A 13,929-nucleotide genomic window follows, 5' to 3' on the forward strand; every position below is an offset into this window, starting at 1 on the left:
GCCAAGTAGTATTCCATTGTATATATAAAGCACATCTTTTGTATCCATTCATCAGTTGGTAAACATTTGAGCTCTTTCCATAACTGAGCTATTGTTGATAGCACTGCTATAAACATTGGGGTACATGTGCCCTTGTGAATCAGCACTCCTTTATCCTTTGGATAAATTCCTAGTATGCTATTACTGGGCCATAGGATAATTCTAGTTTTAATTTTTTGAGGAACCTCCACACTGTTTTCCAGAGCAGCTGCACCAATTTGCATTCCCATAAACAGTGCAAGAGGGTTCCTATTTCTCCACATCCTTGCCAGCATCTGTTGTTGCCTGAGTTGTTCATTTTAACCCCTCTGACCGGTGTGAAGTGGTATCTCATTGTGGTTTTGATTTGTATTTCTATGATGGTGAGTGATGATTAGCATCTTTTCATGTGTCTGTTGGCCATCTGGCTATCCTCTTTGGAGAAGTGTCTATTCATGTCTTCTGCCCATTTCTTCACTGGATTATTTGTTTTTCGGGTGTTGAGTTTGATAAGTTCTTTATAGATTCTGGATACTCACATTTTATCTGATAAGTCATTAGCAAATGTCTTCTCTTATGCTGTCAATTGCCTTTTAGTTTTGTTGATTGTTTCCTGTGCTGTACAGAAGCTTTTTATCTTGATGAAGTCCCAATAATTCGTTTTTGTGAAGTGTTGTGTAAAAAGTGGCTGCAACAAAGAGGTCAAAGAGATTGTTGCCTGTTTTCTCCTCTAAGGCTTTGATGGTTTCCTGTCTCACATTCAGGTCTTTCATCAATTTTGAGTTTATTTTTGTGTGTGGTGTAAACATGTCATCCAGTTTCATTCCTCTGCATGTTGCTGTGCAGTTCTCCCAGCACCATTTGCTAAGGAGACTGTCGTTTTTCCATTGGATACTCTTTCCTGCTTTGTCAAAGATTGGTTTGCTATACATTTGTGGCTCCAGTTCTTGGTTCTCGATTCTGTTCCATTGGTCTGTGTGTCTGTTTTTGTGCCAATACCATACTGTCTTAATGATTACAGCTTTGTAGTAGAGGCTAAAGTCTGGGACTGTGATGCTTCCTGCTTTGGTTTTCTTTTTCAACAATTCTTTGGCCATTCAAGGTCTTTTGTGGTTCCATGTAAACCACAACTGGATTGTTTGTTTTAGTTCTGAGAATAATGCCAGCGTAATTTTGATTGGGATTGTATTGAATGTGTAGATTGCTTTAGATAGCATCAACATTTTAATAATATTTGCTCTTCTGACCCATGAGCACGGAATGTTTTTCCATTTTGTTGTGTCTTCTTCAATTTCTTTAATAAGTTTTCTATAGTTTTCAGCATACAGATATTTTACCTCTTTGGGTAGGTTTATTTCTAGGTATTTTATGGTTCATGGTGCAATTGTTAATGGATCAATTTCTTAATTTCTCTTTCTGTTGCTTAATTATTGGTGTATAGAAATGCAACCAATGTCTGTACATTGATTTTATATCCTACAACTTTAGTGAATCCATGTATCAGTTCCAGTAGGGTTTTGGTGGAGTATTTCGGGTTTTCCACATAGAGGATCATGTCTGCAAAAAGTGAAAGTTTGACTTCTTTGCGAATTTGAACTTTTATTTCATTTTATTGTCTGAACAAAAACACACCCAGTTTCTAATTGAACTCCTTCACCTACTTAATGTGTGATCTTGAGTAAGATACTTAAATTATGTACATGTTGGTTTCCTCATCTGTACTTAGTGAATGTTCCACAACATACTCATTGAATAATGTTTTTTAAGCTCTAGTGAAAAGAGATCAGGTACCATACTAGCTAGATTCATGGAGTACTCAAAAGATGGTGCTAATAACAAAAACTAGTAAAATAAAATTCTTATAATTGTCTTTACTTTTTAAGTCCACAGTTGGAATATTCACAGATAGTATGATCTCCAAAACCATTGGAATTCAAAATCCATTTTGATTGGCTCTAAATTTTTGAAACTGTCCACATAGGCATTGAAATACTATTTAGTTTGTCTGGACTCATGAAGAGTTGATTACATGTACAGGAAGAACACAAGTATAGATAGTTTGAGTATTTAAAAAGAACTGTGATTAACTGAAAGTTTAAATTTTTTCTTTTATATTAAATTCTATAACACATAGTATCAAGGGAACTTCTGCACATGTAGAAGGTGTGAGTGGAGATAGATGTCAGAGATAGAAGCAGAAAACAAAACCAGGATAGGTGAAGAAAAAACATTGCCTAGGAATCAGGCAAGGAAACTATAGAGATCCAAAAAGGACACAGAAACCAGGGCGCACTCCAAAGCAGGACACAGTCAGGAATCAGGAAACAGCATCTATATGGAAGTCAGTGGTCATGCCGTTGATTCAAAAGCCAAGCAAGAAGTTCTGAGTCAAAGACTATACAAAATCTACTTATGGGAGACAGAAAGGATGAAACAGACGCTTCTTACTTGCTTACCTACAGGAACAAGAGCCAGAGAGTTGCTCAAGACCAGAAATAAAGTATCTTTTTACTATGTTTTGTGTGACGGAATATGTGCCTAGACATGGTTCACAAGAAAAACTATAATCTTTTCTTTTTTGTCCTTCCATTCATTTTTGAAACAAGTTTTCTTGAATATAGCCTAGCAATATTACTGATTGTAATAGATATAATTCATGAATTTTATCAAACTATTCAAAGTCAAATTCCCTTTATTGTAGCAAACATTTCTCCTTGAATCAAGAGGAGTCATAGCTGCAAAAGTTTCCATAGGTACTCAGTGCCGAATACAAAGATATTTTTATAAATCAGTGATTCTGGAATAGGTTTTCTTTATCTCATCAGTATTTAATCTATCTCCTGGTAGGTCTGTTTGACTTAGGGAAAAAATGAGTGCATCCTTACAGATTACTGGAAAGTAAATTTAGAACTTTTGGAACTTACTTTTTCTGTTGTCACTCTCTACCATGCCTTGTATTGTTTTCTTCCATTTAAAGAATAAATTTAATAAGTGAATAATAAAATGAGGTCCCTCTAAAGAACAGTTAAATTACAACAACATGTTTATTTACTTTGGTGCTAGACAGTCAGCCAAGGCTTCTGTTTCTGGTAAGCACTTCACAAATTTACTGTCACTGTTGGGCATAAAATGTAACAAAATTGATTCCTTGACTTTTAACACCAAGGTTGTCCATTTGAAGGGGTACATAAAGATTAACTGACAGCAGGAGTAAGGCCCTTTATTTTTGCATCTTGGTCTATTGCTCTGCTGGCTTTTTATTTATTTTTTCACCCCAGTCTCATTACTTTGCAACATTAATTGATTCTTTTGAAGTTGATGCCTTATAAACAAGAGTCCTAGTTGAATTTTATTTCTAACATCATTGCAGTTTGAAAAGCAATATGCAGCCACTTCTTTAACATGTGGAAAAACAATAACATGGCAAAGTGAAATTATAGGCAGGGTGTATCGGGAAGAGCTGTAAACCAGAAATCAATCAACTTCCATAACTAGTTAGAGAACTCTGGGTAAATCATTTAACCTCCTTGGGTTGCAGTTCTCTTATTTATAAGAGGACAAAATTTGTACTAGATGACCTCTGGATCCTTCCAAGTGGAAATTAGTTCTTTTATTTATCATTATTCATTCCAGGTCTCTTTAATCAATACTTTGCTTGAGAATCTAAACAAAAAAATGGCATGGAGTTATAGGTGTTTACTTTGTTTTCCCCATTTAATCTTTTATAGTGGCATACATAAACAATTTAATCCCCAACAGGTAAGTAGCAGGGGGAACAGAGGAGGATGAAATTGAATAATTTTTAAATTGGAAAAAATGAATGTATTATAGAACAAAACTTGTTTTGTTTCTGGCCTCAGCTGGTTACTTCATTCTAAAACAAACAATGCAAAATTCATTTCCAATATCTGTGTTGGAAAAAAATACTTTTATAGTCGGAAGTTCATCTCTAAGATGTTGAAAAAATAGTCACACAGAGAAATAAATTTGTCTCATGCTATGCAATGCATTGTTTTCCTCTTTCAAACTGGATCACATGGTTGATATTTGAATAGTACTCATTCAAATTTCATTGGGGCTATGCTCATTTTTATTTTTAACCCTTTGGCATTGTTTTAGTAGAAGAATAGATTGTTGTTGCATTTGTTTGCAAATCATTTATTGTACTGTGAAATGATAAGAATATACCAGATTTATTTACATTCACTTTATATATATATATACACACACACACATACATGTAAAGTATATACATAAAGTGAATGTAAATAAGTATATATATGTGCATACGTATGTATACGTGTGTGTATGTATATATATATTGTAGCTCACTTTCAAAGTACTTCAAAACCTTTTATGTAAGATTTCAAAAGATATGTATTATACCATCTGAAATGTAGATGGATAATAAATGTGACCAAAAAAAGAACAAAGAAATCACAACCATGTATATTTTATCCATATGTAATCATGGGAGTAATTTTGGAAGAGTACTTGTTTTTATTGGATGAGCTTTGGATGGAAGGTTATGTGCATATAGTTTTGACTCCTCTGGTCTCTGCTTATTCCTGGAGTGATCACACATTCTTCTCCACCTGCCCTCCTGTTGGTACACCCCAGAAGCATGAACCACTTTAAGTGTCTTGAATACACAGGATCCTTCCTATTTCAGGCTCTTTTCATATACATTAGTATCTTCTTGAAATCATCTTCTGTTCACTTTTCGTATAATCAATTCCTTCTTACGCTTTAAGACTAAACTCAGTGATCATTTCCGGATGTTCCTTAGACCAAGGATATCTTCTATATAATCACAAAATTATCCTGGATATAATTATGAAGTGAATAGTTAAGTATTCTTTCTTTCAACTGTAAAGTGAATAGTTAAGTAATTGTTTAACATCTATTTTCTTGGCTCAGCTGTTAGGGTCTTTAAGGGCAGGGACTCTGTCTTGTTTCTCTCTTAATTTCCAGCACCTAATAAAGGAACAGTATTATATACCTTATAGATATGTAAAGAATATTCTATATTACCTAACAGAATACCTAATTCAATATATACTTATTTACTGAATGAGTGCAATGCAATTTTATATCTCTACTATATTGAAAAAATAATATGGAGGCCATGCATTTGAACCTATAGGTATTAGTAGGTGACTCTCATTTTGGAGGAAAAAACAGTATCTTATAGTTTCAGTGTATATGTTTTATTGAATTCAGGTCCCCTATAGGGGCCTAACAGTCTGAGTTTACAGGGGTTTTAGGCATTCCATGTAAAAAAAATCTTAAATTAGAAATTGTATAATTCTTTCAATAAAATTTTTATTTTGTGAATATCATGCTAATGCTCATACAAAATTTATTCCAGTTGTGTACTTGCAATTTTATTGAGTTAAATATTTATATTTCATTTTGATTATTAAAGTTACTGGCATTTTAGCCAAGTTATCTCTTCCCATTTTTCATTTTTTAAAATTTTATTTAAGTATTATTGACCTGCAATATTATATTAGATTCAGGTGAATAACATAGTGATTTGACCTTTGTATACATTGTGATATGATCACCTCAGTAAGTGTAGTTACTCATCGTCATCATAAAAACTCAACATAATATCGTTAAATGCATTCCCATGACCTATTTATTTGAAAACTGGAGTTTGTACTTCTTGATCCCTTTCACTCATTTCACCTTCACAAACTCCTTCTCCTCTCTGCCACCCAACAATCTGTTCTTGGTATCTATGGGTCTGGGTTTTGTTTTACTTACTGGTTTTTTAGATAGCACGTATAAGTGAAATCATATATTTGTCTGTCTTTGCCTGATTTGTTTTACTTAGCATAATACCCTTAAGGTTCATCCATGTTGTCATATATAGCAAGATTTTATTCATTTTTATGTCTGTGTAGTATTCCATTGTATGTATAAACACCATATCTTCTTTATTCATTCATCCATTGATGAATTAGGTTGTTTCTTTATCTTTACTATTGTAAATAATGCTGCAGTGAACATAGGGAAGCAGATAGCTTTTTACAAATTACTGTACATTTTAATGCACCTGTTTTATATAGTGAATATACACTATAATATTTACTATACATTACATATATCACTATATAATGAATATATATTATACATATACTTCTGTTATATCTTGTCTTTTGAATATTAGCTATTCTGCTGGTGTGAAGTAATATCTCATTGTGGTTTTTATTTGTATTTCCATGATAATGATAACATCTTTTCACATGCATATTGGCCATCTGTAGGTCTATTTATAAATAGATGTCTACTTATGCATATATTTATAAATTAATGTATATTTATAATCATATTATTTTTGTGTTACTTCATTGTATGGTTTTTTAAAATATATTTTGTATATTAACCATTTATCAGATATTTGATTTGCAAATACTGTGTATCTTTCAGTAGGGCTGCCTTTAATTTTGTTGATGGTCTCCTTTGTTGTGTAAAAGTTGTTTAGTTTGATGTAGTACCATTTGTTTTTCCTTTTGTTGCCCTTGCTTTTGAGGTCATATCCAGAACACCATTGCTCTGACCACTATCAACTTTACTGCCTTTGTTTTCTTCTAGGAGTTTTGTGGTTTCAGGTCTTACATGAAGGTCTTTTTAATCAATTTTGAGTTAACTTTTGCATGTGGTATAAGGGATCCAGTGTCCTTCCTTTCTATGTACCCTTATAGTTTTGACAGCACAATTTTTTTAAAGAGACTGTCCTTTTTTCATTGAATATTTCTTTGCCTTTGTCATAAATAAATTGACCATATAAGCATGGGTTTACCTCTTGGCTCTCTATTCTTTTCCATTGATTTTTGTGTCTATGTCAATAGACACAATGATCTATGTCAATACCATACTGTGTGATTACTATAGCTTTGAGTATAGTTTGAAATCTAGAAGCATGAAACTTCTGACTTTGTTGTTTTTTCTTAAGATTGCTTTATGTATTGGGGGATTTTTGTGATTACATGCAAATTTTAGAATTATTGGTTCTGTTCTTTAGTATTATTGGTGAAAAATGCCTTTGGAATATCAATAGAGATTGCATTGAAACTGTGGATAGCTTTGGGCTGTATGAATATTTTAATAGTATTAATTATTCCACTAATACAGAATATCTTGCCATTTGCTTGTGTCTTCATTTTTTTTTCATCAGTGTCTTACAGTTTTCAGTGTACAAGTCTTTTACATTTTTGGTTAAATTTATTCCTAAGTGTTTCATTCTTTTTGATGCAATTGTAATTTGAATTGTTTTCTTATTTCTCTTTCTGGTATTTTGTTCTAGTATATGAAAATGCAAAAGGTTTCTATATAGTAATTGAGTATCCTACAAGTTTACTGAATTCATTAGTTGTAACAGGTTGTGTGTGTGTGTGTGCACGTGTACGTGTGCATGTGCATGTGCGTGACATCTTTAGTGTTTCCTAGAGTGTCATGTCATCTGCAAATAGGAAGTTTTACATCTTCCTTACCAATTTGGATGCATTTTATATACTTTTCTTCCATAATTACTCTGGGTAGGACTTCTAATAGTATGCTGAATAAAAGCAGCAAGAGTGGGCATCCTTGTTTTATTCCAGAGCTTAGAGGAAAAGTTTTCAGCTTTTTGCCATTGAGTATGATTTTAGCTGTGGGTTTGTCATATATAACTCTTATTATGTTGAGGTATATTCTATCTATACCTACTTTGTAGGAAATTTTTATCTTGAATGGGTGTTGAATTTTGTCATTTGCCTTTTCTGCATCCATTGAGATGATCATATGATGTTTATCTTATTTTGTTAATGTGGTATATCATGTTAATTGATTTGTAGATCAATCAAAAACGATCTTTGCTTCCCTAGAATAAATGCTACATGATCATGGTGTGTGATCCCTGTAATGTATTTTTTAAATTCAGTTTGCTGATATTTTGTGGATAATTTTTATATCAATGTTTATTAGGGAATTGGGCCTATATTTTCTTTTCTTATAGTGTTCTTGTCTGGTTTTAGCATCAGTGTGGTGTTGGCTTCATGAAATGAGTTCGGTATTATTCCCATCTCCTCAGTGTTTTGGAAAAATTTGAGAAGGATAGGTCTTACATTTTCTTGTAGTGTTTGGTAGAAGTCTTCAGTGAATCTCTCTTGTCCTGGACTATTGTTTGATGGCAAGTTTTGATTGCTAATTAAATCTACTTACTAGCAATCAGTTTTTTTCAGGTTTTCTGTTTCTTCTTGACTCAATCTTGGAAGAATATAGATTTCTAGGAATTTATCCATGTCTTGTAGATTCTTATTCATAGTAGGGTCTTAAGGACCTTTGTGTTTCTCTGATGTGGGTTGTAACCCTTTAATTTCTGATTTTATTTGTTTGAGTCCACTCTCTCTCTTCTTGATGCATGTAGCTTCAGTTTTGTCAAATTTGTTTATCTTTTTGAAGAATGAGCTCTTACTTTCATTGCTCTTTTCTGTTTTGTCTTTAGTTTCTATTCTGATCTTTATTATTTCCTTTATTCTACTAACTTTGGGCTTTGTATGTTCTTCTTTCTCTAGCTACTTTAGGTGTAAAATCAGATTGTTTATTTGAGATTTTTTTTTCTTGAGATGGGCCTGTATTGCTGTGAACTTTGCTTTTAGCACTATTTTTAATGCATCCTGATTTTAGTATTTATTTTTTTTCTGTTTTCATTTGTCTCTAGACATTTTTTATATTTTTAAAAAAATGTTTCCTGCAATTTCTTTGAAGACCCAGTGGATGTTGAATAGCATTTGTTGAATCTCTAGATATTTATGTTTCCCTTTCAGTTGTCTTGTAATTGATTTCTAATTTCATACTGTTGTAGTAAGAAATGATGGTCGATAGATTCCAACCTTCTTGAATTTACTGAGACTTATTTAGTGGCTTAACATCTGAATAATCCTGGAGAATGTTGCATTTGCCCTTGAAAAGAATATGCATTCTCCTGCTTTTGGATGTAATGTTCTGAATATGTCTGTTAAGTCGATCTGGTCCAGTATGTTATTTAAAGCCATTGTTTCCTTATTGAATTTCTGTCTGGATGATCTATCCATTGATATAAGTAGTGTTTTAAAGTCCCTGCTATTACTGTAGTGCTGTTAATGTCTCCCTTTAGGCATGTTAATATTTGCTTTATATATTTTGGTACTTCTTTATTGGGTACATACATATTTATAAATTTTAAATATTCTTGCTGGATTGATCCTTTTATTCTTATGCAATGCCCTTCTTTGTCTTTTGTTACAATCTTTGTTTTAAAATCTATTTTGTCTGAGATAATTATTGCATCTCCAGCTTTCTTTTTCCTTCCATTTTCGTAGAATATTGAGATTATTTTTTCACACCTTTACTTTCAATCTCTATTATTAAATCCAAAAATAAATATTGTTAACATGTCAGCACTACCAAAAGCAGTCTACACATTCAAGGCAATCCAATTAAAATTGCACTGGCGTTCCTCTCAGAGCTAGAACAAACAATCCATTTTGTGGTTTGTATGGAACCATAAAGGACCCCAGATAGCCAAAGTAATGTTGAAAAAGAAAACCAAAGCAGGAGGCATCACAATCCCAGACTTTAGCCTCTTCTACAGTGCTGTAATCATCAAGACAGTATGGTGTTGGCACAAAAACAGACACATAGACCAATGGAATAGAATAGAGAACCCAGAATTGGATCCACAAATGTATGATCAACAAATCTTTGACAGAGCAGGAAAGAGTATTCAATGGCAAAATGAATCTCTTTAGCAAATGATACTCGGAGAACTGGACAGCAACATGTAGAAGAATGAAACTAGACCACTTTCTTACAGCATACACAAAAATAAACTCAAAATTGACGAAAGATCTAAATGTAAGACAGGAAACCATCAAACCTCTAGAGGAGAAATCAGGCAACAACCTGTTTGACCTCAGCCACAGCAATTTTTTCCTCAACATGTCTCTGAAGGCAAGGGAAATAAAAGCAAAAACAAGTTTTGGGACCTCATCAAGATAAAAAGCTTCTGCACAGCAAAGGAAACAGTCAACAAGACTAAAAGGCAACCCATGGAATGGGAAAAGATATTTGCAAATGACATATCAAATAAAGGGCTAGTATCCAAAATCTACAAAGAACTTATCAAACTCAACACTTGAAAAACAAAGAATCCAGTGAGGATATGGGCAGAAGATGTGAATAGACACTTCTCCAAAGAAGACATCCAGATGGCCAACAGACGCATGAAAAGATGCTCAATATCATTCAATATCAGGGGAAAACAAATCAAAACCATACTGAGGTACCACTTAACACTGGTCAGTGGTTAAAATTAACACCTCAGGAAACAACAGATGCTGGCAAGGATGTGCAGACACAGGAAGTCTCTTGCACTGTTTATCGGAATGCAAACTGGTGCAGCTGCTCTGGAAAACAGTGTGTAGGTTCCTCAAAAAATTAAAACTAGAATTACTCTATGAGCTAGCAATAGTACTATTAGGAAGTATTCAAAGGACAAAGGAGTGCTGATTCATAGGGGCACACGTACCCTGATGTTTATAGCAGCACTAGCAACAACAGTCCAATTATGGAAAGAGCCCAAATGTCTCTCAATGGATGAATGGTTAAGAAGATGTGCTTTATATATACAATGGAATACTACTTGGCAATAAGAAAGAATTAAATCCTGCCATTTGCAGCAACATGGATGAGACTGGAAGGCATTATGCCAAGTGGAATAAGTCAGTTAAAGAAAGCCAGATATCATATGTTTTCACTCACATGTGGAACTTGAGAAACTTAAGAGAAGACCATAGGGGAAAAGAAGGTGAAAAGTAATTTCAAACAGAGAGGGAGGGAGACAAACCATAAGAGGCTCTTAAATACACAGAACAAACTGAGGGTTGATGGAGGGAAGGAGGGGGTAGGCGGAAAATGAGTGATAAGCTTTGAGGAGGACACTTGTTGGGATGAGCACTGGGTGTTGTATGTAAGTGATAAATCATGAGAACCCACCCCCAAAACTAAGAGCATACTGTATACACTGTATGTTAGCCAACTTGACAATAAATTATATATTTTTTAAAAAAGCATATGGTTGCATGGAGAAAGTGTGCATTTCTAACTTGAAATTCTGTTAGGAAAGGTGAATGGGGAATGGATGTCAGGGAGGCAACCAGCCATTTCCAAAATACCTGATTTATTGGAGGAAGACCAATTAGATGAAGTTCTAGTGTGTGGAGTTTTTTCCCAATGGTTGTGGGAACCAATTTTTTTCTTTTTGCCTTTGAATATAAATGAAGAAGCATTGTAGCCTTGGTTCCTACTGGCAATGAAAGAAGTCATCCTGAAAATGAAGCCAGCCATGGGGCCAAAGCACAGGGATTCATAGAGAAACGGATAATTAGAGCTGGAATCCTTACTAATCTATGTTTGAGGGCTGAATTTGGACTTTTCAGGTATCCAAACCATTGTTATATAAGCTAAAAAAAATCACTCTCTTGCAGGCAGTACATAGATAAATCTTGTTTTATTATCCATTCAGCCACTATATGTCTTTTTATGGGAGAGTTTAATACATTTACATTTAAAGTTATTATTCATAGGAATGTACTTATTGCTACTTTTTGGGTTGTTTTCTTTCCTCTCTGTTTTTTCATTCTTTTCTTTCTCTTTTCCCTTGTGATATGATGTCTTTCCTTAGTGTAATGTTTAGATTCATTTCTCATTTTTTTGTGTATTTGTTTTGTATGTAAGTTTTGGCTTTGTGGTTACATGTGAGATGTTCATACATAACATCATACATGTATAACAGTCTATTTTAGGTTGATCACTTAAACACATTTCCAAACTCTAAATGTTTCCTTCTTTTAGGTTTTGATGTCACACTTTGCCTCATTTTATTTTATGTATCTCATAATAATTGTAGTTTTAGCTAATTTAACTACTTTTGTCTTTTAACCTTCATGCTAGCTTTATAAGTGATATATCTATTATCTGTATTATATATTTACCTATCCAGTGAGATTTTTACTTTTGTATGTTTTCTTGTTAATTAGTGCTGCTCCTTTTTTAGCTCAAATAATTCCCTTGAACTTTTCTTGTAAAGTTGGTTAGTGGTGATGAACTCCTTTAGCTTCAACTTATCTGGAAAACTTTTATCTCCCCTGCAATTCTGAATGATAACCTTCCTGGGTAAAAAGTACTCTTGGTTAAATTTTGTTCTATTCAGATCTGTGAATATGTCATACCACAACCTTCTGGGCTGCAAAGTTTCTACTGAAATATTTGCTAGTAGTCTAATGGGTTTTCCTTGTATGTAACAAGTTGCTGTTTTCACGACTGTTTTTCTTCAAATTTTGGCATTTCACTCATAATATGTCTTGGCATAGACCTGTTTTAGTTCAACTTGTTTGGAACTTTCTGGACTTTCATAGACCTGGATTTCTTTTTCCTATCCCAGATAGGCAACTTTTTAGCCATTATTTCTTCAGATAAGTTTTCTGCATCTTTCTCTCTCTCCCCTCTTTCTGGGATGCCTCTTTTTGAATGTTTCAAGGGATCTCATTTAACACAGCATGCTTGATGTTTTCCCTTAAGTCTTCACTTTTTTAAGTTTATATTTCTTTTTCCTATTCTGTTGGGTGAGTTCTAGTGCTTTGTCTTACAAATTGCTGATCTGTTTCATCTGATCTGATATTGAACCCTTGTAGTGTATTTTTCAGTTCAGTTATTGTGTGGCTTCTTTCATATTCTCTTATATTCTCTCTTTGTTCAAGTTCTCACTGTGTTTGCCCATGCATCTCATGAGTTTGGTGAGTACTTTTATGACCATTACTTTGAATTCTATATCAGGTAGATTACTTATCTCCATATCTCTAAGGTCTTCTCTGAGATGTTATCTTGTTCTCTTGTTCCAAACATTTCATTGTGTCCTCATTATGTTTGAATTTCTGTGCTTTTTTTCCTGTGTAATAAGTGAGATAACTACCTCATTCAGTCTTTTTTTTTTAATGTTTTATTTATTTTTGAGAGAGAGAGAGACAGGGGAGGGTCAGAGAGAGAAAGGGAGATACAGAATCTGAAACAGGCTCCAAGCTCTGAGCTGGCTGTCAGCACAGAGCCTGACCTGGGGCTCAAACCCATGAACCGTGAGATCATGACCTGAGCCGAAGTTGGACGCATTACCAGCTGAGCCACCCAGGTGCCCCTACCTCATTCAGTCTTGAAGGAATGTCCTGTAGGTGAAAAAACTTTTTGCTCAAACTTGCCCTAGTTCTTTGTTGTCTATTTAACCTTTGTGGTTGTCTAAACAGTGTGATTTATTGTCATTAAGTCCCTAGAGTTGAAGGTGTGCCAAGACCTGTTAGTTGCCCAAAGGAAGGGATCTCATTTAACACAGCAGCCTTTAAAGTATGCAAATATATACAGCCCTGTGGCACCACAATCATAATCTCTATTGACCTCCACACCATTTGATCTGGAGGTTCCCTAGATCAAACTGCAGGCAACAGTTATAAAAATCTGGGCTCCAGTTAAATGTCTAAGCTCTTTCTTGAGAGGTCTTGTTGAATTGTAGTGAGGTGCACAGGATAATGTCACCCTGATTATGTTCTCTGTAAGCCATTCCATATTCTCTAAATGTGAGGGAAACTTGAAGCCTGTCCCTCAGGCTAAATCTCCAGGTTTAATAAATAGGCATTTCCCCAGGAAGATTGGGGTTATGTTTCTGTCTGTTGTCTGTGCAGTGCCCTAAGGATGTTAGCCTGCCAAGAACTGTGTTTCTAATTGTCACAGTGACTTGGAGCTCAGGAATACCAGCCTCCTTGGCCACCAGGGCCAAGTGAACAAGGGATATCCCCTGTGTCATTTGCATGTGTGTGCCAGCTTTACCAGGTAATC

Source organism: Crocuta crocuta, unplaced genomic scaffold, assembly GCF_008692635.1.
Source record: "Crocuta crocuta isolate KB4526 unplaced genomic scaffold, BGI_CrCroc_1.0 scaffold309, whole genome shotgun sequence".
Taxonomy (NCBI): domain Eukaryota; kingdom Metazoa; phylum Chordata; class Mammalia; order Carnivora; family Hyaenidae; genus Crocuta; species Crocuta crocuta.